General features: G+C 46.2%; 1 pseudogene; it reads left to right on the forward strand.

The window, feature by feature from the left end:
* Window positions 1-356: 356 nt before the first annotated feature.
* LOC128850940 (uncharacterized) lies at window positions 357-24,424 on the forward strand (annotated as a pseudogene).
* The last annotated feature ends 358 nt before the right edge of the window (window positions 24,425-24,782 follow it).

The following is a 24,782-nucleotide window of genomic DNA, read 5'->3' on the forward strand; positions in this document are numbered from 1 at the left end:
ATCCAAGCACAGAGAGACATTATGAGATTTTTTTAGCTATCTTAATATTTAGCATTTAAGTATTAGGTGGAAACTGTTTAAGAAAATCCCACCAATGGGACTCGGGCATGCCCTTAGTATCAGGTATTTGTTTAAGTGCTTTGTTGAATTGGAGCCTAGTAGATCCTCTGGAAAAGAAAGTGATTTTCAATCTAATAAGGTTATCTTAGTGTGAACATTTTAACTACATCAATCAATATGCCCGTCAAGAGTAAATGACTAATGGGATTTCTCTTTTCTTCCTTCCTTTGTTACCAGAATGATGAATTGACTTTGCCTGTTGCTGAAGATTCTCATCTCCTTAATGCATTGCAGATATGTTTAATGGATGCAAGCTGTCAAGTTTTGGCAGTAACCAGTTCCAACCAAAAAATATTTCCCTCTGGGACTGGTTCATCAGATTCCAATGCCGCTCTCACAGTGGAAAATATGAAAAGGCTGGAAAAGACATACACAGCTTCTAAAGAAGCCTTCAATAAGCAGAGAATATGGGATCATATTAAGCAGACTAATCTTGCTCTCTTCAACAAAGCAATGACTAGGAAAAGCAGCACAGAGATTATCTGGGATGCAGAGACTGAAGAAGCCTCCTCATCACTTCCCACGAAGTTGAGCAAAACCAACAAAAAAGTGTGCTGGAAGACCTCTGAAGAAATTTCAAGGAAAGATAAGCTATTAACAGGTATTTTTCAGCAATCTGTTAGTGGGAAGGAGAGAGAATTCAGACAGCTACCCTTGATCTTTTCTATGTTTCTGTTTGCACATGGTAAATGTGAGTACCATACACTGGCACCTAAAATGGTGATGAATTTTGAGGAGCAATGTGTGCCTGCCCTTCCCTGTCTGCCAGCATGAGCTGCAGTTGTGTGCACCACTCAGCTGGTTTGCATTATGTTTTGGGCAAAGATATCCAGCTGTGAGAGCACAGAGAGGAGCACCAGCACCCAGAGCTAAACACCAACCATGGAGTTTGTCAGAGAGCTCGTCACTAATGCAAGGTATTAGTCTAAGTGCCCCAGCTGGAAAAAATGGGATTTTACCAATAACTTATTTAAACAAAAGCAGAGTGAAGCCAAGGCAGAGTGTAAACATAAAACCCACATATCCATTTTAGGTGGCACTTCTGACTTTTCAAGATGTTCAAAGTTGAAACACTGTGGTTTAGTTTGTTCTGGAGCAAAGCCGCTCTGTTGCATGTAAATAACAGCAAATTAATATTAGACAATGATGTGTCTTATTAGATATCTCAACCTATGCTTATCTTTTTTTTTATATATCCTGGTTTTAACAATATTTTACAGCTCATCAAACAATCCAGCCAATGTCTGGAGGCAGATAGCAAGGGCAAAAATGTAGTTAATGCGTGGAAAGGAAAACTCTCTAAACTACAGGGAAGAAAACCCACTTTTTTAAGGGTGGTGAGAACTTGTCCCATTTCAGATCTGTCTGCCTGTGCTGACGCAGCCCATCTCTTCTGTCTGTAAGCCAGGATGTGGCTTGTGATTGTACCCAGGACAGGGTCACAGCTGTTTCCTGTGGGTGGGTGAGAACTAACCCCCTCGAAAGCCGCTTGAAGCAAACCACACAGCAGCTGTGGGGAACGGCAACTGCCTGGCTCCCAACACAGAGAGAGTGCACCTTTCTACAACAGAGACTGGATCCCAAACTGGGATCTAAGGGGGACAACTTGGCATTATCCTATAAATCATGTTTTTGGATGAAAGATTGCACTTCTTACATTTTTTTCAGTTTGAATCTGCTATGAGCACGCATTCCACCTGCTATAGGAAGCAGCCTTTTCACAGCCTGCTTTAGCACAACCAGAAATACACAGCTGCTGTGAAAAACCCAGGTTAACCCTTGAAGCAAAGGGTTACCTTTTTCCTAGAGAATTCATGTATTGGTCCTCCTTGGGAGGCAACAGAAGTGTTTTGTTCTCACTTTTGCATTTTTCTCAATGCAAATTTGCCAGCTCCCAGGAATAAGAAAAATTGACTGTTTGCACATGTAAGGTTTATTTTTTAAGAGCTTTCCATGTGGAAATCAAGTATTCTTAGCAGACATACGCGTGAGATGCATCCTTGAGGATGAATCTGTTCCTGCAGGAGGCTGAGGATCTGAAACAGTCACAAGTGACTGGAAGAAAATGCATTCAGAAACCTCACTCAGTGCTATCCCAGGCAATCACTTGTCGGATTTCCACATCACAATTTAAAATTCAGATGAAGTATGAAGTTTCTTTCAGTCTGTTTCAGGAGATGGCTGGTATTTAGACACAAGTAGATTTATCACGAAAAATCGAATATGGGAGTGCTTCATTAGGGACCCAGAGTGAACAGTTAATGTCTTCAAGAATTTGGACAGAACACAGATTTGCGGAGCTTTTTTGACCTTTTAAAATTGCTTTTCTTTTTTTTTTTTCTTTTATATGACTGTCTTATGTAATCTGAATGGTAACCTTCATTTCAGTTCTTTTCCTGTCTCCTTGTGACAGCCATGCCTCTCTTTTTCCATGTCTCTTACTCTTCCACATTTTCTTTTCCGCCACTTTCTCTATCACCCTACTGCCCTCTCCAAATACTTCCCTGTCCGAGTTCTTTCCCAGACCTCTGCATGCCCTACAGGTCTCCTTCTGTCATCTCTAATTTTTCTGGAAATAACGCCATTTGAGATGCTGGCACTGAGGTCAGTTGCATAAGCAGTGGTTTATCTGACAGTGCATTTGAGCTGAGATGTACAATTAACCGAGTAGATGGGGTCTGCAACAGACCCCAGGTTTGCTGTGTTCTGTGTGCTTCCTGTGGCCACTGAACTAAGACAAACCTGGAGGAGAAAGATGCTGCTCTGGCAAAACCTCTCATTTCACCTCATCTGCCTGTATAAGGTGTTTGGGTCAAAATTCCTGGTTTCCTCCCTATTCTTGTAGCATCATGCCATAGTGGGGCAGACCCAGTCCCCTTCACCCTGTTGAAGGTGAAGTGAAGGTGAAACACACTTGGGAATATGCCCTCCCAAAGAGACACAAGATGCTTACAGATGAAACCTCAGTGGAAAGGCAAAGCAAATTAGCTTGTAACTCTTGCTTCTTCCTCTGCAAATCCCACCCTCAGTCACTAGCAACTCTTTTACAGTTCATTTTTTAGGAGCTTTCTCTTCGCTCTCCCACAATTTATTATACCACTAAAACCGATGGGGAAAAATGTTCCTCGTTAAGGTGGGAAGGTTTTATCTGAAATACAAAATAATGAAATGGCAAGAAATCACAAGGTAAGGAAAAAAAAAACCCCACTCTTCTCCACACACACACACACACAAAAAGGATTATTTTTTTTTAAAGAAAGCTTTTTCTTTCTCCTCCAGCACCAATGACAGATTCCCCATCAACTCAGCCCATTGGCTCTAAGCTGAAGGAATCCAAGTAAGGAGAGTAATTGGTAACAGTTTTCTATATAATTCAGTCACGTTAGGCTGTATTTATGCCATCAGCAGGTGAGCAGCAGGAACACCTAACAACTGGAAATTTACAGTATGCCTGAGACAGCCACAGCCTGACAGCCGCTGCTGTCCCCCTGCTGTCAATAAACTGGAAGTTATGTCTGTCCGAGGGGTTGTCTTTTGGCCCCTCAACATTTGCTGTATTAAAAGGAATGCTGCCAGTCTCTGCAGAGTTTTTATTTTTTTAATTTTTCTTTGTTGCTGTTAGACAGATAAATCCAATGCAGCATCTCTCAAAGCAGCTGCAACGTGTGATTTTTATTTTCCAGCTGGAGAGGAAAGGGAGGTCCCATTCCCCAGCCAGGGTAAATCAGTATAATGCCACCTTTCACACCACCAATGCTGCTGCAGCAACATGGATTTACAGTGGCTGAAGATGTTGCTCATTCCTGGGATATGAACATTAGACATACATACCTAATTTTCCTTGCACACAGAGAGAAGGAGAGAGAAAAGAAATTGAATAGCAGCTCCTGTTCAAGAGACAAATAAAGACCACAGTCTTCCGCAGTGTACTTTAAATGGCACTCTATTCATTGATAACATTCCTCATATGAATATCCAAAGGATTTTTTGATTTTTTCCTTAAAGACGTTGCCACATACACTCGACACCAAAGAAAATGGGTATAAGCACCTGTTTAAGAGAAGGCTGTTATAGTGATATGTGAACATGCAGCAAGGTGGGGTTTTTTTATTACAGGGTTATAAATTCATAACTTGCAGCCTGAGAAAGAGCATAGGCTCTATTTCTTCCCCAAATTATGAAAATGTTGTGGTCTGAGTTTGCAGTATCAAGGGAAATCAAGTCTTGTGGTTTCCAGGCTAGCAGAAAGTCACTACACAAATGCAAGAAAAATTAATTTCCAACCTGCCTGAGAGATTTGTGCCTTCCTGCAAGGTGTGGAGCGGCCACTGTGGAAGCTGGAGGAGACCTAACAGCCCAGTTCCTCACAGTGATGTCTTAAAATTTCTTTAAGTGAATACATCATGCAACCTGCTGCCTGCACATTGCTGGGGCTGAATCCAGACTCTTCACAGGCAAGTTGCTTGGTCTGAGCACATCACGTCCTGGAGCAAACACCAGCTTGACCCATGGAGCAGCCCGAGTTGCCCACCAGCACCCCAGTCCCAGCAACTCCTGTGACATTTGGGTTTAATACCAGTCCCAGTTAACCTGCACACAGCCCTTTACTGGGTTTTGCTCCTCATGTGTAAGGTGAAGATGATGGCATTTTGCTACCTCAGAGAGAGAGAGAGCAGAGAGAGTAAATACGCGATGGAGGCACCAGAACATTGCTGCTGCCCCTATTCCTTAAAGGTTTGCATCCACAGATACATTAATTTGTGTGCACTGTGTCCAGAATCCTTTCAAATTCATAGGCAACTAATAAAAAAGTAGTCATGTGTAAAGGCTCGGGTGAATTACTAATGAAGACAAACAAAAAAAACAAATCAAAAACCCTTCACTCCGTCCCTTGAATCAGATCAAGTCAAACTCTAACTACAGTGTCTTCAGCCTCTTTTTTTTTTCATGCCTTTTTTCATTTTCCAAGGCCATGGGCATCTTTAAATTAGTATATCACAGCTGCAATCAAAAAATTCTCCCTGTATTACACAGACAGAAGCAGCTGGACACCTTGATAACTCCATGTCATAGGCTGAGAATGATTTCATACCCTGCCAGACATTTGGACATAAAGAGTGGAAGGGGGTCTGGAAAGCCCCAGTTACCCCTCTGCACTCTGCTGCCCTTCGCTTTGAGAGTACATCTCTCCCTTCTGAACACTACAAAACCTAACTTTGACATCTTTTGAGCCAGAAATCATGTAAGATCACTAGTGCTCCCTGCCAAAAATAATGCCACCAAGAATCACTGGAAACAGCTGGGAAAACTTGCGTGGCCATGAACCACCTCCGAGGATCGTACTCAGTGTTGCCTCTTTGCAGATGGCATGTAGAGGGCCTTCTCATCTCCTGCCATAGCAGAAGGCTCACTGTCAAGGACAAGATGACTGAGACATAGTGGAACTATTTAGACAAGTACCTGGCTGCCAGGGACCATGGTAAGTAAAACAGTCCTGTCCAACATCCCAAGTACTCAGAACTGCAGATTTCTTTCTTAAAGTGTACTTTTTTGGCATTAGTTTACAAAAAAAAATAAAATACTAATTACAAGGAAGGCCTTATTCAGCAGAAATTTTGTTTCGGTTGAAGCACATTGACAGGGATAAATGCCTCTTGTTCCCAACATCAAGAGTTCTGTTCCTCTCCTATTAAGGTACCCTCCTGGTAAGCCAGGGTAAAACTCAGCACCTCACCTGACAGCCCAAGAGCTGATGAGAATCATCAAGAGTGCTCTGAACCCATATGACCACAGCCCATTGTGTCAAGGTGAAGGGAAGAGCCAGTTTTGCAGTGACCTGCCCCTTGAAGCCAGACTTGCTCTCCATCACTGCCCTAACCCATGATGCTGGAGCTGAGAGATGACTCTTCCGGAGGTAGGAGGATGCCTAGCAGTGCTCAACACCTGCAGCGCATGCTGCATCAGCGTAGTTTGTTTCAGTCAACATAGGTGGTCGTGACCCAGAGTGGAGGAATACTTAAGTTTTCAGCTTCTTGATTTTAATAGGCCTCCTTGGAGTGATGAATTCTTTCTCTTACTGCCCAAAGAGAGGTAGTGAAGTGAACTTCACTTGAAGTTCACAAGTGCTTCTGTGTTGCTGTCACTGCAGGCTACCAACAATACTTGAAATCTGCTCCTTCCCTGTCTCCTGCAGTCCTGAGGTTGACCCTCCAAGCTGCCACCAGCAACCCAAGGTTACTTTTCAAGGCCAAAGTTTCCTTTCAGGCTAATGCAATTTCTCCATCTCCAGCCATCCAATTTCAGAAGGACATTTGAGGGCCTTCTGAACCATTCACAAATGTGATCCAAATTAATTGCATTAATTTCCAGGGTCACATTAGATACTGAAAAGTTTTAGGGGATCCTGGCCTAAGAGTTTCTCTGTGAGAGAAGCACAACTTTGTCACTGGGCTGTGTCAGCCCACGAGGGTTTATGAAATGCTTAGCTAGCAAAACAAAAAGCATTCACTTCTTGGCTACAGTTTTTCTGCCAAGAGATAAGCAGGTTGTGCTTCAATGCAGATGTCTCAGGAAAAAAAATGTGCAGTGCATTAGAGAGCTGTGACTCAGAATAATTATCTCGTTTCTCGTAGTTTGTTAATAATTTAAACCCAATCTTGGTGTTATTGATCTATCATTGAATTGGAGATTTATTTCAGATCTGAAGTCACTGAGGCAGTAAATTTAATCCCCCTCCCTCTCCCACCCTTCTATCCACTAAAATCACTCTATAACTAAGACATGACATTTAGGCTGTTTCAGTAATAGAAGACTAGAGGAAGAGCTCAGAGGCTGTGGGTGGCAGGAGCAGCATTAAGCCCCCAGAAGACCAAGGTGAGTGGCATTGATGTTCTGGTTTTAATACATCTTTTTTTGACTGACCATCCTCAGCACACAGTCTCAGGGATGCCTAAAGGACAAAATGCTACTTGCTGGCCTGTGTATCACAACCAGATCCTAAAACAGTTTTGCCTATTTTCATCTGGGTTTGCTTGCCCATTCCCATAGCTAGCAGTCTGTTCTGCATGCATCCCAGTTAGAGATCCCAGTCTTATTCTTTGTCCTCTGGAAACCCAGATAGGAGGTCATTGAGGTAAAAGTCACAGCGACATGTAGGCTGTTGCAAGGCACACAAGCTCCTGGGCTTGATCCTAATCTGACTTAAACTGGCAAAAACCTGAAGCAGCTGCCTGGGCGTCCCAGGAGTGCCATCAGTGTAAAATCAATTTAAGCGCATGGAGGATCGAGTCTAAAAAACCACAATGTGAAGACTCCTACAGCAGTGCTTACTTGGCTGTAACGTGTCTGGTGCATCCACTGATATAAGCAGCACGACCTGGCCTTCAAAAAGAAGCCAGGAATAGAAAACAGCAAGCTTTACAGCTGTAAATTGCCCAGAAGAGTGAATTTTGTAGGCAAATTAAATACATTATTATTAGACAAATTGTAGTATACAGGTGGGGTGGAAAATGTTCTTGGCTTTATCAACTCTTTCTCAGGTCTGAAAGAAAGCAGAAAAAGTGCCCAAATGCTTGTCAGCTCTTTTCCATCTATATTAACACTCACTGCCAGCCCATCCTCCCTGCTGTCCTTAGACTCTGCAGCTAAAACCCAGCGAGCGGGGACTCTTGGCCACAGTCAGGTCTTCTGCAGCTGTAGAAATATGCCTTGCTTTAAAAGGCAAACAAGACTCAGTGTAACCAGGCAGAGATGCACTGGTGTGCACCCATAAGTGTGGGCTCTTAGTTCTTGCCCAAGTGGAAGATATCCCTAGAGATGAACAGCAGGAAAACAAAGCACAACAAACTCAGTGTGGTCCATAACTATATTTTCCAGAGGTGCCATTCTCAGTCAAGCTTCTAGGAAAGGACGAAGTGGATGCCTAGGAGCACCAACCTTATCCCTTAGACCTTCCTCCTGTGGCCTTCCTCATCAGTTTCAGTGGGTTTCAGTTCTGCCACATCTGAGCAGGGTGGGCATGAGATGTCAGGGACTGCAGGAGGCAAGAAAAACTGGTGGTTTGGACAAAAAAAGCAGTTGGGAAAGCTGATGAAAGAAGAAAAACTGGGAATTGGGGAGGTCAAAGAGGACAAGAAATATGAGATTAGAGAAGGGAAAAATATCGATAGCAATGGGGGTATGAACGAAAAACTAAGGTGGACAGACCTCAGGGAAGACAGGAAAACAAGAACTGGGATTAGGAGAGAGGAAGCACTGGAAGAAAGCTAGGAAAAGAGAGGGAGGGACATTGAAAGGGGAGGTTGATATAAATTAGAAGCAAAACTTAGAGAAGAAATTTAGCAAATTGCAAAAGGAAAACAGTGAAGTGAAGAGTGGCTAATTCCAGAGAGCAGAGAAGACAGGCTCAGCAAGGCAGCGCTCCTGGTCATTCATTGAAAGTCTTGTGATAAAACAGTGCAGAGAAGGTAACTCCTCTTTTCTTCTTCTGTCTAGATATCTGCAGTCCTCAGAGGAATCAGGATGTGAAAGAAAAATCTAGGACTGCAAAGCATTTCCTTTCTGTTTCTGATAAAAAGTGCTCAGTCTTGGGACAAAAGGGGAAAGGGCAGAAAGAAATACTTGCTTTTTTTCTTCTTTTTTTTTTTAAGTTATTTATTTTCACAACAAGCTTTGGCACACATTTGTATAGGAAGAGAGTGGCAGCATGGAGCAGGGGACATGCCCCACAGTGAGGTCTGGTCCAGCATTTCCCAGAACAGATACCAGGCAAACTGTGGGGCACAAGTGCAGACACTGCCTGTGCTACCTCCGTCTGCTTGCCCCAAACCTCCCGGCCATCCATCACTGGGGTGCAATTGCTTGAAATCTGCAGAAGAATTTCTAAAAACCCTGCACTGAACTTTCCACCGCTTTACAGCCCATCCCTCCATCCCTACATTGCTTGTCAGGCGTTTGTATAAATAGGATTAACATCTGCAGTTACACTTAGCTTGGTTGCAAATTACATGGGCTATCAAGCCTTTTGCTTCAGGGGATACACTGATTACCACTGAAGGGGCAAAAATGAGTTTTTTCAATAACAGAATATTGCATGATTTGACTGGGGACATTACAGGGCAGAGCGGATTAGCCTTTGCCATCAGTATCAGTTATATGTCATTACTGCATCAAAGCACCAGACGTGGGTAAGCTGCTTCCATTCAGGCAGCACTGGAGGTGGTTGAGTCTGGAGAAGTAGAGTTGGTTGTTAAAACTGGCACTGATTTCTGAATGCGCTTATAAAATGCACCTCCAGCAAGCTGTACTCCCTGCTTCTGCTCACCCACCTCCTGAAGAGCACACTGCATTGCTTCGGCTCACAAGATGAGCCAATCCTTTCCTTCCTTATCCTCTTATGGCCAGACACAGCCCTCCCTGCTGCTACCGCAGGTATCCAACCCAAATGACATTCCTCTGGCAGTGATTTCCCCAGCTCTGAGGCAAGGGCCAAGTCTTGCAGTACAATATATAGGTTGCTGCCCCATAAAACATCATCCTATGACATGATTTTTAAGAAGCCAAATTCACACACAGATTCTCGGGGTTCCTCATCACTACTCTGATACTTTGCAGTCAGAGAAGAAGCTATGGCCCACAAAAAGCTGCATCATCCCCTGGTGTTTCCCAACTGTGGTGGGATCAAGAGGTATAAGAGGATCTGGGACACACCGTAATAGAAGGTTGGAGGGTTCTTGACCAAATGATCTGCTGACCCCATCCTTAGGGAACTTCCAGAGGCTTGCGAGAAGAACTGAGGTCCACGTTAGTTCTCTGTTATGTGAGTTTTGCTCACCCTCAGCTTTCAGGCCATCTCATTTCCTTCATCTTGGCAGCAAATGGTTGTCTCATCTGAATGGAAGAGATAGAATTGACAGAAAATCTAAAATAAGAAATATAATTAGCAGCAAAACTTTTAATTCCCCTTTCTAAGCTATTTCTAAATGTGTTAGTGCTTATTTATCGAACTTGGCTTGACGTTCAGACAGTTCCTTTTAATGCTAATAGGTTTATTACCAGGTTGAATCCTACTGCTTTGAGGAAATAGCTGCTCAGTATTCAGAGCTGCCAAGTTTCCCCTGCACAGAAATACTTGCCTTTCTTCACAAGAAATATGTATTATTCAGTGCAAATACATTAAAACGAGGCCATTGCGGGAATGAGGAGCCTAAGACAGTGATGCTGCACCAGAAGCCTTGTGAGGCCTTCAAGCGCCAGGGCTCTGCCTTTCTGTGGCTAAAAACTCCCTCCAGCACCAGCGAGACAGGACCAGCCCACGTGTGGGGAACTGGGTTAGAGTTTGCTCATCTGCTCAGCTATGGTGCCAGAGAGCACCCTAAGAGTGACAGGATCCCCAGCCAGTGACAGATGTGGAGACCCAAGGAGGAGGAATGGGTGAGAAGGGCAGACACAACAGGAGAGAAGAAGAAAAGGAACCCACCTGTTTTCCCCAGGTTGCGGCTAAGAGCTGGGTTCTCCTGCCCATTGTCCATTTGCAGTTCATCCTGTACTATCAGTTCACACTGTACTGTTGTCTTCCTCTCTGTCCTATAGAGACAAACACAACAGGGACTCCTTCCTAATGGAAACCTAGGGACAAGAAATGTGGGTCATTTTTTTTCCCCAAAAAATAGTCACTATCAGATTATTTACTTCAGTGTGTGTAGTAGAAGGTTTTGTGCTCCTTCTCTTGCAGATCAATTGACTAGACAGATATCTGATTGTCCTCCTGCTTCAACTTACATCACTATGACGCCTCCAGAGCTGCTGCAAAATAGCACAAGTGTCAATAACAATAGAATTTGGCCTTACATTTACTTTTTATTAGGTTTTATGGCTGAAAATGGTAGGTTTTCAGAAAATAAGCCTTCCCTCCACATTACCGAGCATGCAATGTCAACATGAGGCTGCTTGGTCCATGCAGCAGCCTCCAGAAATAGGGCAGGCTCCTAAATGCTGAGAATGGCAAGCCAGCTTGGTTTGACAATCTTTGCCGAGGGCTAGCAGAGCACAAGGAGATTAACCTGATCTGGGGAACAGAGATACTTGAGCTCAGGAATTTCCCCCTGGGGTGTGATTACCTTGTAATAGCTACTATCTCTCATTCTCATTTCTAGCTGGAAAGGAGGCACAAAGTGAGGCTCCTAGTTTGTATCCATCAGCTGGTAAAAAGCCAAGGCATGGCTTTTAAGGCAATCTTAAGTGCACAGAGACACAAATGTCCCTGTCATTAAGGTGGTGAGTTTTCAGCCAGAAAAGACAGTTATATATTGTGTCATTAGAGCATCCAAATGGCTTTTTTTTAATTTACATGGGGGAAACTGAGTGAATCACTCAGATTTGAACTGACCATTCAGGGTTTTTTTTTTGCTTTCCCATCATTCATAACCACGCATCACAAGCGGAACAGGAGCCTCTCTCTTTCAGTGGTGTCTTAGAACAATAAAAAGCAAGATGATCCAGGTCAGGCTGGGGGAAGGTGAACTGACTGCCATAAAACGTCCTTGTTCTGAGACACAGCCACTGCCAGGACACATTTCTCCAACATGGCAAGATGTGCATTAGAGGTCTGCATGTAGCATGGTGTGCCATGTTTCAGAACAACTTGGCCATCAGCTGAGGGTCTGCAGAGAAGGCTTGTCTATGCAGGAGACAGTGGACTGGATAGGCGTCCTCAGGTCACAGACGTGGCAATGGGAAGAGATGGTGTGAGCCTGGCTTCTGCAGCGTGTGCCTTTTGCTATATGTCAGCGTGCTCACAGGGGATAGTCAGCACTCAGGTGGCTTGGTGCTTTGCCTGGGTCACTAAGGTCTGCTTCAGGGCTCCCATCAGCAGCTACAGAGGTCATGGCTTTGTCTTCCACAGTAGGGGTGCCCTATGAGAAGTGGTCCATGGTGCTCTGATGTGGCTGGCCTACAAAGGCTTTTACTTTGGGGCCTAAAGGAAAAAGGGATACACCTGTCTGTGGGTCCTGCTGGAAGTGGTTTTAATCTGAAAATTGCAGCTGGTGTGTTCAGGCCGGTATGCCACCAACCAGCTCTACCTCTGTGATGTAAGGGACTGTGTCAGAAACAGTGACAGCAGCATCAGCAGACATCTTTGCCTACATTTAAGTTGCTTTGCCTTAGTGGGATAAATAGCCTGACGTGAAATGCAGAACTTGGGATTGACTGCAAAGGGTCAGCCCCAAAGCGCGCCTGGCCCAGCATTCTGCCCTGGATAAAAGCCAGCAGATGCTCAGGAAGCAATACAAAAACAGAGCAAACATTTGTTTATACTTCCCAGAATACTTTCCATTCCCCTAGTGGTCTGTGACTCGGGAACCTCCTGAACTGTAGACACCACCTCTGCATTTATACAGCCATTGATGGATTCTTCTTCCATAGATTAGTTTACAACCTGTTGAACCAACTCAAGCATTAAAGATCTACTGTACCCTATGGCAAGGAGTGTCACAGTTCAAAATCTCATTTGTTTATTTTGAACTTGCCACTTGATAGTTTGCTTTGATGATCATTCCATTCCTTTGAAGAGCACTGAAAAATGTGAACAGCTGTTTCTCCAGTCACGCCACTCTTCCCATCACAAAACTCAATCATATTTCTTCTTCAGTCTTTTTTTCTTCCAAGATAAAAAGTCTTAATCTATTCAGTCATTCCCTGAATGGAGGTCCTTTAATGCCTTTGATCATCTTCAATTGCCTTCCTCTGTAACTTTTCCATTTCTTCTGTATCATATCTGAGATTGGTGAATCAGGACTGCACAATAGTATTCAAGAGATGGGAGCCCATGGATTTATACAGCGGCATAATGATTTCTTCTGTTTTGCTCTCTCTACCTTTCCTAATAATTCCTAGCTTTCTGTTTGCTTTTTTTGATTGCAATCAAGTATTGAGCTGACATTTGCATAGAGCTATCTATTATAACCTGAAGATTTCACTCCCAAGTGGAAATAGCCAGCTCAGAGCCCATTATTTCATACATAAAGCTAGGATTGTCTTTTCCCATGCACATCACTTTACATTTACCTACATCAGACTTCATCTGTGATTTTATTACCCTTTTATTCAGTGCCATGAGGGTCTTTCTGCAACTCTTCGCAGTCATCCCTTTGCCTCAATCACTCTGAATATCATCAGTAAATTTCGCCTCTCCCTTCTCACTGCTATTTTCAGATTATTTATGAATATTTCAAAAGCATGGGACAATGTTTAGGCTAACTTAGCAGCCTTCCCTCTCAAATTTGAAGTGTCAGGTCCCAAGAAGACTAAAAAATGCAGTTTTCCAAGCTCTCAGGGCGCCACTGGAGATCAGTTGGCATTTCTGAGAATAGATTGCATTGTGCTTAACCAATACATCAACCTCTCCCCTTGCACAAATAGATGCAGGGGTGATGCCATTTACTGGGATATACATCTGTCTGGTCCACCAGACTGTATGAGACCAGTGAGAGACAGATAGGCTTATGGTGGCCCTTTCTCCTGCTGAAGCTGGCACCTGGCACAAAGAGGCGTGTTGAGGTCCTGGGATGCCAGGAGAGGAGACAGAGAGGAAGCAATGGATGGTGAAGCATTTCTCTAAGAAAATCTCTCTGCAAACAAAGCTGTGAGATGCCACTTTGAACAAATAGGAGCTAACTGGGTGCTCTTCCTTGCCAAAAGTCACATGTAACCCTGTTGAGCTTGCCCAGAGGAGTCCAAGTCTGGAATCAGATGAAGAGCTGTTGTCCATGGGAGGAGAGAGTGAGGATGCTGGGATTGCAACTGACTTCCACCTGAGCAAAGTGAGACCCAGCTGGCCAGTTAGCAAGAGGAACCAGGAATTACGATGACAGGAACTTCTTTGGTGGTGTTTTTTTACCCCAGACAGTAGCACCTTGCATCAGTGCCTCATGGGGGGGTTGGTGGAAGAAGGACAAAAATGAGGGGCACTTCTTTCTGCTGGGGGTATCCTTGTCTGGGGGAAGAAGCTGGAGAGTTGCTGCTGTTATTTGTAGGCAAAAGGAGTCAGGCGACCATCACTTTCGCTCTGAAGATGAGGGTGAAATTAATTCAGAGGAGAAAGTAAACCACTTCAATGAAGGGTTCCTCATCCCTGTCCAGCACTGCACGTTGGAGCCATGGGGTCACACTAAGCACCTTTCTCTCTCCTCTCCAATCCAGGTAATTTCTTGTTGCATCCTTTAGAGCCAGGCAGTGGAGGATTTGTCAGCTCTCTGGCAAGACACCTTCCAGAAAAGGCCCACAGGTTCTAGAAAAATGTTCTGGGAAGGTGGTTTGATACTCCTGCAGGTGTGGAGGGAGAAAGTAAGATAGTACCACTTCTCTGACAGTGGAATAAAAATTGCTCCAAAGGGCAGAGTTTCTGCCCTCTAAGAAACATAAGCTTAACGATCAGAAAACCAGGACCTGTTTGATGATAAAGTGCAGGTGACTGGCTTTCCAGGTGGACCTCAACTCTGTTGTCAAGGGCCTCCCTGAGCTCCCAGGAGTCACGCTTGCTGGCCGACAGCTAGAAGATCCCCTCTGTGGATGGCCTGTGCTCATGCAAAAGAGTCATCAGGTCCTGCAGGGGACAGAGAAGGACAGTTGCTTGGCTGGGAAGCACCAGGGAAGCACTCCTGGACTCTCTCAGTGATGTCCTGCCAAAGCAAGCACATGGGAAAGGCATCATTTGGGAACAAGAGGTGCTGGGGCTCAGCTCTCTCCCGCCATAGAGTGATGAGGAATGATGTGCTCTGTGGGAAGCGCAGCAGCAGTCCCAGTGCAGTACCAGTGCCCTCCTGCAACAGAAGAGAAGGACTGTCCTGCCACTGTCTTCTTCAGACTCACCAGCCAAGAGGCCAAGTCCACCTTCACTGCTTTCGCTGCCTTCGCTGCCACAAGAGGTGGCAGCTGCTCAAGACCAGCCTGCAAGAAATACGCTACACTTACTGAGCAGCCCCTCTGAAAGAGCCCTCGGTGAGCTGCATCAGCCCCTGGCCAAGTGTGAGAGGTGGGGACAGCCAAGATTGCACCCCACATGACCCTTACCTTTGTCTGGTCCTCAGCGAGCCTCTCCAGGCTCCTGGCGCATAGCATCGTCACCTGGGCAAGGGAAAAGGGCAGAGGATGAGAAGCAATGCGTCTGATACAGGGCGGGAGCAGCGTCTGGGGGCAGAATGGGGACAGTAAGGACACTCACCGTTTTGCGGCCACTCAGCTGCTTCAGCAGGAGCTTGGTGGAAGGCTGATGGGTAACTTCAGCTCCCTCCACTCCTGCTGGTGGCCTGTGCAGAGGGAAGGGGCAGAAAAGAGTTGTGTGAAATCCAAGTCTCCTTTTCCCTCTCCTTCCAGCACTTCCAAGCTGCCTGGCAGTCAAGTGGAAAGCAGTGGCAGTGCGGGGGATGGAGCTGGGCTGGTGCTGACTGGTCACATCTGGGCAAAGCAGCTCTGCTGGCTCTTCCTGCTCAAGAGGTGCCCACAGCCATGGGAGCACCAGCACCCATGGGTGCATCCAACACCAGGTGCTGGAAGCCAGCGGCTGCTCCCTGGCTGTCCCTGCCCTGATGCCAAGGCCAGGTCTGGGGAGGAAAGGCAGCTGGGTTCCGCGTGTCCTACCGGGTTTAGCAATGGCCAAGGCATCCCTGAAGAGGAAGAGGTCCTTCTTCTTCATCACATGGCCGTGGGTCACCTGCATGCGCTGGCAGAAGAAAGGCCTGGGTGATGCTGGGATGGGCGTGCACCGCTGCACAGAGTCAGGCTTGAACCTGCAAAGCAGACAGCACTGGGCCTGAGAAAGGAGGCTGCTGTGGAGACTGGTTGTGCCACTGTGTCCCCCATCCCTGGGAGGAGCTCACCTGGAGTGGTGGCAGTGGTTCAGCTGGCTCATCCCACTATGGCCAGAGAAGGCTTGTGTGGGACATGCTGCTGGGGTCCAGGACAGTACCCAGAGACCCCAAGCAAGGCTGCCAAGGGAGGTCCTGGTGCTGGGCAGTGCTGCTGGGCAAGAGACTGACTCTCCCCAGTGCAGTTCTGTGCTGCAACAGAGGCTGTTTCTGGCACAGTGCTGGGGCAATAAAGCATTGCATTCTGACACCAGTGGTTGCACAGGACGTGGAGCAGGGAGGAGCACTGAGGGCTGTCCCCAGTATGTCCATGTCACCTCATACTGGAGAGCCGAGACCTGGGCAGAGCGCTGCAGGCATGGCCTCACCAGCACAGAAGGATCACCTCCCTCAGGCTGCTTGCAATGCCCCACTGCAGGCCAGGGTACCACTGGCAATCACCTTTGGGCAAGAGTACTTTGCTGTCTCCTGGTCAACTTGGTGTCCACCATGACTCCCAAGGCCATTTCTGCCTCACTGCTTTCCAGCAGCTTTGTCATGAGTAGGTGTGGATCTGTTCCTGGACGCTCCATGCCTATGCTGGTGCCATCTGCAGTCTCCCCCTCTTTATACACGTGTCCCAGTGACACTGCTGTGAAGGTGAGAAGGACACGTTTCCTCCAGCCAAAGCAGTGATCCAAGTGGAAAGCCTCTCTCTGGTTATGGGGCAGGGAGAAAAAGGATACACCCTAGCAGACAGAGTCCAGAGGTGGAGTTTCCACAGAATGCCATCTTGCTCTTTTTTCCTTAAATGCAACATTTTCACACCAACTTTGTTCTTCAGTTAATGTCTGAGTCAAAAATGGTGGTACTCGGAACTCTCCTTTTGACTCCAGCCTCTACAACGTGAGGGGGAAACTCCAAGGAGAAGAGCAGACCAGAACAGTGCAACCTGGGGTGTTGCAGACATGTCCTGACCACTTCCCACTCTTCCCAGGGTGCTTAAGACAGTCAGGAGAGGGAAGAAACCTGTCCTCCTGCCTGCTGGAGCCAGCCTTGATTGCTTGGCTCTAAATGTATGAAGCTAAATCAGGAGAAGGTAAAACTCAAAACCGATGCTGTTGCGTACTTGTCCAAAATATGGATCCTTTACTCAGTGTGCAGTAACCCAATAACTACATCATCAAGAGGGACATTGTTTATTCAGGTTTGTGCAAACCTTGGGTGCTTGGAAAATTTTTGTTTTCTGAAATCAAGCACATTTCAAGGGCTTTGTCACCATCATTTATACACCAAGTTACACAAACCCATACTTTATTCATGCATGTAATCACATATTTACATGTAATTATAATAAATGGCAACTTGTTCCTTGCACCTTCTGCACATGCCCCAAGAGGGACTTTAGGGGTGTCTCATGGTCAGTACCCCAAATATCACCTACTGAGTTCATCCATTGGCTAACTCCTTCTAATTTCCTCCCAATTACTGGCAGTATCTCTAAACTGCTGGCTTGGTACTTCTTAATTTAATTTTATGTCCAGCTCTTCATTCAAAAGTCAGGCTAATAAATTGCACTATTATCCAACTACACTGATGAACAAGTTTTAATCCTCTACCACTACAATTGCAAAAGGTAATAATTAACTGGTTCCCATCTTGTGTTAAGTGGCCTGCCTGTCTGATGATCCTAAGATATTTTTTAAGATATTAAAATATCATGAGTTTTTACCTAGAGAGGGAAGGGAAGGGAAGGGAAGGGAAGGGAAGGGAAGGGAAGGGAAGGGAAGGGAAGGGAAGGGAAGGGAAGGGAAGGGAAGGGAAGGGAAGGGAAGGGAAGGGAAGGGAAGGGAAGGGAAGGGAAGGGAAGGGAAGGGAAGGGAAGGGAAGGGAAGGGAAGGGAAGGGAAGGGAAGGGAAGGGAAGGGAAGGGAAGGGAAGGGAAGGGAAGGGAAGGGAAGGGAAGGGAAGGGAAGGGAAGGGAAGGGAAGGGAAGGGAAGGGAAGGGAAGGGGGTTGTTGGATCTCTTCTTGTTGCTTTTCAGGCAGGGATTGTAGAGAGCTGCATAGTGTGTCTGCTGATAACCCGTGAGTCCTGTGTGTCCAGTGAAGCACATTCAGGTATCTCCTTCAAGATATGGAGAAGAATCTGATTCAGCAGAACATGAGAACGATTTTCAGTGGGTGCACTAAGTTTATGGGATATACCCAGCTTGTTTTTCTTTGAAGAACTAATTAGATGTTCATGACTGAGGTGGAAAGCTGAATCTAATGTCCCTGGGTTTTTACTGGGATAGTGAACGTGTATAAAGGATTTTACTTATGGAGCATCCTATGCAGCTTGAAGGCTGTGATCCACAAATGAGTGATCTCTCCCCAAGCCAGTGATCCTGACCCACACTGAATACTCAGACCCTCCTCTACTCACTCCCATACCATTCATATCTCTTATGCTCTAGAACAGGTTGCCCTGTGCAGATTGTCTAGTGAGGTCAGATCCAGGCTCCTCAGCTAGGAATCACTAGAGGTAGTGCTCCTGGTTCCAAGCCAAGCCCCAGTACAACAACTTAACAGCACAGGCAAAAGCTTTACAGAGTCCAGGCAGCCTTGAATTCATCAATAGGGACGTCACCACTGTGTCCAACAAAGGATGGGATGTTTCTTCCACCCCAGCTACCACGAGAAGCAGCTCCCCAAGGCCTGTTGTCTCCAGAGATCCAGAGAGGAGAAGCAGAGAGTGGGGGTCTGCTCCATCAGCCAGGGGCTGGATGAGACCCTCATGCCAGCTCAACCACCTCTAGCACGGCTTCTCTCCTTCCTCCACTGATTCTCCCTTCCCAAAACAGATGGCATTGCAGTTACTGCAGGCGTGCAAGAAAATTACCTGTGATTTATCACACAATCAGTGAATTTGTTGGCTTTTTTATTTTTGAGATAGAAGTGCATTATATAGAGGTAGCAAATCCTCCTGCCTGGGACTGTCTGTCTTTTTAGCCTCATAAAAAGCCTGAAAAATGAAAGCAGGAACATTATTGTCGGTTTGTTGCTTTTTTTCCCACTCCATCCCTTACACCAGGAAGTAATTCTTAGCCATCCTGCAGAGCCAAAATGTGCATCTTCAGGTTATAAACTAGTGCTGCAGTTAGGGCTGAGTAAGACACTTCATGTGTATTAAATGCCTCCACCTGGGAGCTGCTGTGGACGAGTCCCTCAAGTCTCCACAACAGACAAAACACAAGCATAGCCCCTTTCTGCACTTGAGAATTAGCAGCTGCTTTTAACAATGATGTTAAAAGGCAACAGAAAGATTTCCCTGCTTCCCCCCTCTCCAAGCTGTTCTCTGTTCTGGAGTAATTCTCCTTATTCCTGTTAGAAAGCATTAAACACAGCTCCCTTGTAGTGCTTGGAGCTAAGCCCTTAGAGAAGGAATGTTTCTATTTCTCTTGTCAGTAAGTTGCAGGATAAATTATTTGTGTGTCTAATGGAAAGAGGGCTCTTGGCAAATTGTATCATCAGAGAGCAGCTAATAACATAAAATAAGAAGAGCTGAGCTTTGTACATGGAATGTGAAGACACAGAATTTGAAGGATAATTTTTTTCAGGTATTTAAAAGGTTTTAATTAAAAAGTAAGCAAACAAAAAAAAACCGCCAAGGCTAGGTGGAAAGCGCAAAATGTGAGAGTCTGGCTTGCCAGTGCTCTGGGTTGGTACTATTGCAGGGGGAGGAAGGTCTGGGGCAGAGCATCCCTGTCCCCTGTGTCCAAGGTAAGCATCCCCTCAGTGCTCCCTCGTGGGTCCCCTACCTGCCTCTCACCTGCTTGGTGCTGCTGTTCTCCTGAGCCTGTAAGATGATGTTATCCTGATGGACAGATGGTTTTGTCCTGCTCCTAGATGGAAGTGGTCGTGTTTAATATCTAGTAGCTATGTTGCTTGACAGGGGAGAGGCAGCCATGGGAATGCTCTTCTTCAGGGCAGGTCACCATGACCCTCCTCAGCTTCCTGGGCTGGCTTTGCAACTCATGCCACTTTTGCAAGACCACGAGTTCTATAGAGCTAGTTGCCTTGGGGTTGGCTGTCTGAAGGGTGGAGGAGGCTTGGGTCATGTCCCTCCAGACATGGTCCCATGATGGTTTTCTCCCAAAGCATGCTTGCTGTGGGCTTTCTGTGGGCTTATCTTCCCTTACCTGTTTCTCAGCTACAATCGGGCAACATGGTCATCCTCATCACATTCACCGAGGAAGCCCTGTTCACCTACATCATCCTGTAGAACAGCACGTATCTGGGGATCAGGGCTGCCTTTGGGAGCCACAGCCACGGGGTCTGCTTCCACCCTGAAGGCCACCTCTGGTAAATGCAGGGTCAGAGGTGATGCTGGGTCTCAACTTGGCCCAAACCCACCACGGTGGCACCCCAGGGCTGTAAGATATGCTGAAAACATCTTCGTTTTTCTGTTCCAGTTTTTTTTGTTTTGTTTTTTTTTTGTTGTTGTTGTTGGTTTTTTTTCCAGTGAAAGTACATGAAAAGGAGGGAGGGCTGTGCTGCAGCCCACCACAGTGATGGTTTTTCACGCTGTGTGCCAAGGTGCTGGGTGCAGACAGCATTCACAGCGTGAGGGCAATTGGAGATAGCCCCATCTCAATTGCCAGTGACCTCTATCCAGAGATCCTGGTGTAAGGATCTTGGCCAAGGCTGAATACGTGGCCATGGGTTTTTTCTCAGATCCAGTGAGTGCTCTTGACTAGAGAATGACTTAGATGACCTTTTTTCTTGAAGTCTAAGTTGTAATATGAGGTGACTGGTGGCTTTAGTGACAACTGCTGGCCTTTTAGCCATCAAATACTAATTTCTGACTCCTCACCCTCAGTCTCCAAAAGTTCCCTTCAGTAAGCTTGGAACTAGGGTAACCAGTAAATCCCATTTCAATTTTACCAGTCCTCCCTGTGTTGAGACTAATTAATGGACATCTTCAATGTCTAATTGGCTTTTAGAAATCATTTTAAAGAGCTTTTGCAATAACACTGCCATCAGACTCCTGCAGTCCTACCATTCTCCTGCAGACACACCAATCTTTCACCTATCACGCAGCAGATAGGCTTTCACAGCGCAGCACTGGGATGATCCCTAGCAGCACCGATGGGCCATACGCTCCGTCAGCGTCAGCCACACACCACCTTGCCATCAGTCTGGGGCAGGCTGCTACCACCAGTGGTGTCTCCCAGGGCTCATTGCTGGGTCCACTACTGTTCAATATCTTTATCAATGACCTGGACGAAGGCATTGAGTGCACCCTTAGCAATTTTGCAGACGGCATTAAGCTCGGAGGAAATGTCAATCTGATGCAGGGTAGGGAGGCTCTGCAAAGGGATGTGAACAGGCTGGATCAATGGGCTGAGGCCAATGGGATGAGGTTTAACAAGGCCAAATGCCGGGTCCTGCACTTGGGGCACAACAACCCTATGCAGTGCTACAGACTGGGGGAAGAGTGGCTGGAGAGCTGCACGGAAGAGAAGGACCTGGGGGTGTTGACTGACAGCCGACTGAACATGAGCCAGCAGTGTGCCCAGGTGGCCAAGAAGGCCAATGGCATCTTGACTCGTATGAGAAACGGTGTGACCAGCAGGTCCAGGGAGGTTATTCTCCCTCTGTACTCGGCACTGGTGAGACTGCACCTTGAATACTGTGTTCAGTTCTGGGCCCCTCACTACAAGAAGGATGTTGAGGCTCTGGAGCGTGTCCAGAGAAGAGCAACAAAGCTCGTGAGGGGCTGGAGAACAAGTCTTATGAGGAGCGGCTGAGAGAGCTGGGGTTGTTTAGCCTGGAGAAGAGGAGGCTGAGGGGAGACCTTGTTGCTCTTTACAACTGCCTGAAAGGAGGTTGTAGAGAGGAGGGAGCTGGCCTCTTCTCCCAAGTGACAGAGGACAGGACAAGGGGGAACGTCCTCAGGCTGCGCCAGGGGAGGGTCAGACTGGACATCGGGAAAAAAAATTTCACAGAAAGAGTCATCAGGCACTGTCAGAGGCTGCCCAGGGAGGTGGTTGAGTCACCATCCCTGGAGGTGTTTAAAATACAGGTAGATGAGGTTCTCAGGGACATGGTTTAGTGGCAGATAGGAATAGTTGGACTCAATGATCTAAGAGGTCTTTTCCATCCTAGTGATTCTATGATTCTATGACCATCCCTGCCTCTCCCAACAGCCATAAATTAATGGCAATGCTGAGTGACCACTCTGATATTTCTAAAAAGGATACAATAGCTTTGATGGGAGGAAAACAGAAAACCAACAGCCTGTGGGTAGGTCATCTGTCTCACATAAAAACCAGTTCAGGCTTGTCTTTGGCTAGTAATGCAGCATATCACAGCTGCAAAGTTAGGTAATTTTTTGTCCCAGTTTTTTTTCTTTTGCTGCTTTTTCTGCGCTGCAGCACGAGGTAGTGTTGGGGGTGGCTGAGCTGCTCTCACAACCCAGTGGGAATCAACTTCTTCACACTTAGCCACAAAAAACTCAATGTAATACATCCATGAATGATAAAAACTCCTTGCATGCTACAGCTGTGGGGATGCTCCAGTGCCCAGCGCCGCCGACCCAGGCTGTCGCAAGACGTAGAGTATTGATTCGTATCTGTACACTGTATGTATGAGTTGTTTTCCCCCACATGCTGCGCTTCTCTCACCTTTGCAGTTTGACAATGCTATTTCCCACACACACATGGCCACACACGCATGCATAGGGGACCTGTTTTAGCATAAAGGCTACGAGACCAAAATAAATTACCATGTCCAGGGAGATTCGGAAAATGTAGATGTGCAATAGGAAGAGGGGAATGTGCATGCACACAAAGCCCATGCTCCACCCAGGGATTTTCTTGCCCTTCTGGGACTCGCTGCTGTCCCAGAGGCCAGCCAACTCAACTTCTGTAGAGTGTTTTTATTGCAGGACAAAAATTATTACCAAAAATCAATCCCTGACCTGATGCATCAAGTCGTGACAGTGACTCTTGAACAGGAAAAATAAAAAATTTGGTCCAACTGCAGACAAAAGATGGCAGTTGGGTCCAAGAAGTTGTTGGTTCTGGATTCATCCAGCTTTGCATTTATCCCCAGGACCACCTGGGCCCTTGTACTGAGATCTGCTTCAACTGGGCAGAAAGTGGCATGACTTCAGCCACCACACAGCCCTCCTTTCCAGTCCATCACCATTAAAATCCTGGCTCAGGATCAATTTGATTTATCATTTGCCAGCTGCAGCAATTGCATCTGTTCCAGCGTGGGGTCCCAGCTCAAGGTGAGCACTTTCTGTGGTGGCCCTGCCTGGCCACCTCCTGCCTTACCACCTGCTTGGGGAGCAGCAGCAGGGAAATTGCCAGGTGGAGATAATCTTGGGGCGGCTGCTGGGACTGGTCACAAATTCTTAGGTGGAAAAATCACCATTTGATTCAAAAGCAAATTTCCTGCTTGTGTGAATCTTAATGAAATTCCCTTTCTGAAAAGCATTTAGATAAGACTGAAATGCTGTTGTAAAGGCCAAGAAAGAGCACTCACAAATTCATTCTGAAACACTATTTCTTTTCAAAACATTTATATTAAATGTCAATACAAATACAAAGCTCCTGATTTTATCTAAACAGCATTTTACTTAACGTGAAATAGGCATCTGGGGAGGGAAGCACCAAAATCCTTTGCTATTTGTTGTTACTCAGGTTTCCCACCTTCCCTGGAGGTGGACATGATTTTGCTGGAGCTCAGCCGTGCTCAGTGCCAGTGTGACTGTCCCAGCCTACTGGTATGCTTTCCTGTCCTCCACAGGATGCAAACACAACCAGTCAGCTCTGAAACACAAGTCCCACGTCATCAGGAGCTCGTGCTTGGTTAGGGGCTGTGTCCTCAGGGTGAAGGATTCAAGCTGTCTTCGCTGGTGCAGGCAAAATCAAATGTTATGTAGTTTATACATGGCCACAAACGTATTGCTAATGGGAACAGACATTTGGAGTAGCTCTTCAGGAAGGTGGCAACAACCCAAGGTCAGTATGCGGAATAATAAAGAACTTGCACCTGCTCTTCCTTGCCCCACTACCTCTGGGCAGTCCTCTCCCACCAAAGGAGGATAGGGCTGTGAATTTAGCTCTTCGTTCCCCTTGTATATGTGCTGGAAGAGGATCGCCTCCAAAGGGGAGCATCCTTCATTGGGATGGAGGGAAAGGGCACTCTGGACACACTACATGGGTAAACATAAAATGTTGGGTTACAAGGGATGCAGTCCCACTCAGCTTCCCTTCGTGGAGTTCAGCATTAACACCTTTCGCTCTGCATGGGCTCTGTTGCAGCTGAAACACTCAGAGACGTCACCTACTGAAGTGGCCAGAAAATGAAGAGGAGCTCTTTCTTCAGTCTAAAGATTCAGCTCAGGAGCCTGCTGTCCAAAATACAGACAATGGTGCAATACTTTTGGCAACCCCTCTCTCAGTGATATCATTCTTTGTGTTTAATCACTTTCTATCTGCATGAAATACTAAAATGAAGATATTAAGACTCACAGTAAGCAGTTAGATCAGTGTTTCTGATCAACTTTTCATCCATCAAGGTGATAACAGTAACTTTGTGATGAAAATAAAGCTCCATTTTTCAAGCTATCTTCCTGTACATCAAGTCCTTGTAACACCAAGCTCGTCTCATTTGAAAGCACTTGATGGATTGGCATATGATCAATGGGGTTCTACACCAAATGTGCTGTATTTTGAAGGAGATGGCTTCCTTCTGACAGTTGGACTTTCGGAACTTGTACGAAGTGTGACCGATGAGCCCCCTTTGGCTCTCCACCAGACACC

This window comes from Cuculus canorus, chromosome 1 (genome assembly GCF_017976375.1).
Source record: "Cuculus canorus isolate bCucCan1 chromosome 1, bCucCan1.pri, whole genome shotgun sequence".
In the NCBI taxonomy this organism is placed as follows: Eukaryota; Metazoa; Chordata; class Aves; order Cuculiformes; family Cuculidae; genus Cuculus; species Cuculus canorus.